This window comes from Cyprinus carpio, chromosome B23, assembly GCF_018340385.1.
Source record: "Cyprinus carpio isolate SPL01 chromosome B23, ASM1834038v1, whole genome shotgun sequence".
Classification (NCBI taxonomy): Eukaryota; Metazoa; Chordata; class Actinopteri; order Cypriniformes; family Cyprinidae; genus Cyprinus; species Cyprinus carpio.
The window spans coordinates 27,303,825-27,306,256 of NC_056619.1; positions in this window are offsets into that span (position 1 = coordinate 27,303,825).

The following is a 2,432-nucleotide window of genomic DNA, read 5'->3' on the forward strand; positions in this document are numbered from 1 at the left end:
CTCTCTCTCTCTCACACACACACACTCTCTCTCTCTCACTCACACTCACTCACTCACATACTCTCACTCACTCACTCTCTCTCACTCTCACACTCTCACACTCTCACTCACACACTCTCTCTCTCTCACTCACACACACTCTCATACACTCTCTCACTCACACACTCTCTCTCTCTCTCTCACACACACACTCTCTCTCTCTCTCTCACACACACACACTCTCTCACACACACTCTCTCTCTCTCTCACTCTATCGGAGTGGATGCTGGGAACGAGTGCGTGTGTGAGAGACACGTGTGTGAGAGCGTCTGGCATTTTTCAGTTTCCTTTAAGCTATATAATTGCTTTTTCTTTTTTTTTTTTTTTCGTTTTTTTTTCTTATTTTTTTTTTTTTTTTTTTTCTTTCACCTTTCAAAACACTTTTTTTAGGGAAGGTTTTATTGTTATTTCGTGTGTGGGGTGCGAGTGTGAGGCAACATGACGTCCACCCCCGCGGGGGTGGCGTCGCCTCTCACCCTCCGGAATGGTTTCAGGTGTACACCGGAGGCGAACACTGCTATTGAGGATGTTCTCCTTGCCGTCGGAGCCAAAGTTGGTCATGAAAATATTAGCTCGGCTTCAAGAATGAATAAGGCAGTAGTCGTTTTTAAAAAAAATGAAAATCAGGTGAAAACCTTGATTGAAAGCGGAATATGGATCAATGAAACGTACGTGCCTATTACACCATTGTCCGCACCGGCAACTAAAATTATCATATCTAATGTACCCCCGTTCGTTGGTAATGAGAGTATCGTTAAAGAGCTGACTAGATTCGGTAAAATTGCCGGTGCTGTAAAAGAAATTTCGTTGGGTTGTAAGAACGCTGCACTTAAACATGTGCTATCTTTTAGAAGACATGTTTATATGTTTTTGAGCTCTCCCGCTAAAACTCTCGATGTGTCTTTCCGGGTATCTCATGGAGAAGGTTCATATATGGTGTATGCTAGTACGGAGACTTTACGGTGCTTTGAGTGCGGGGATTTTGGTCACAAACGGTTCACTTGTCCGCACAAAGCGCGTAATCATGAAGAGGAAGGCTCGTCTGAAGGCCCAGTCAATAGGCCACAGATTGCGACGGAGAATACACCGCTACAACCTGAAAAGGCAGGTACTATCACTGAGGTAAGGCAAAGTGCTTCTGATAGTATTGTGAATGATGCTGAGCTTCCAAGTTGTAGCGATGTTGTTAGTAATGGAGATGTTTGTGGTGATCCAGGAAAAATGATCCAGGAAAATGAGACACATGATGGGCAAAGTGAAGAATTTGATGATTTGTCAGAAACGACGGTAGAAAGCTGTAGAGATGATGATTCATGTGCTGACTTTGATGTGGCTAATTGTGGGAGTGATTTGTATTCGGTTGAGCAGATTAATGCATTCTTGGACGAGACAAAGGGTAAAAAAGTTGAAATTGGTAAGTTTTTTCCAGATTTAGATAAATTTGTGTTATCTGTTTTGAAGTTTGTAAATGTGTGTTGGTTAGTGGTGTTTTTTTTGCTGATAAAGTGTAGGTTAAAAAAATACTTAACCGCAATTAGGCAAGGAGCAAAACCGGTCAGGGCGAAACGCCGGGCAGTGAAGTGTAGACTAAAATAAGTGCACAATGGGTCCCAGTCTTTGTTTTGGTTTTCTTCTCATACTACTGTTTTTTTCCTTTTCCTATCTTATTATGGATGTCCTAAGAGTTGGGTCTCTTAATGTAAATGGGATAAGGGATAGAAATAAATGGTTATTACTAAAAGAAAGTATAAAACTAAAAGAGATTAGTGTGATGTTTCTACAAGAAACACACAGCGATGTAAATAATGAGGTAGATTGGGGTTTGTGGTCTGATGGTAAATTTGTTCTTAGTCATGGAACAAATTTAAGTGCAGGTGTGGCAATATTGTTTTCTGCTGATTTGAATGTAAGAATTTTATCTATTAATGAATTAGAAAATGGGCGGCTCCTTTTAATTAAAGCTAAAATAAAAGAGAGAAGTTTTGTCTTTGTTAATATTTATGCACCAAATATTGGTAAAGGACAGAATTAAGCTTTTTGAGATGCTAAAAAATACTCTTGTATCCCTTTCACAAGAGGATTTTTTAATAATTGGTGGAGACTTTAATTGCACCCTTGACTTTGTTATTGATAGGAATGGAGAAGAACCACATCCTGCTTCTGCTAAAGTTTTAAAAGCAATGATTACTCAGTTAGGGTTAGTAGATGTGTGGAGAGAAAAAAATAAAAATGTTAGGCAATATAGTTGGATTAAAGCAGCAGTAGGTAGAATTAGTGCAGCACGTTTAGATCGATTTTATTTACATAATAATCAGTGTAATAGAGTTATAGGGGCTTATATCACACCATGTATTATCTCTGATCATCAGCTTATTACTGTGAATATTATTTTA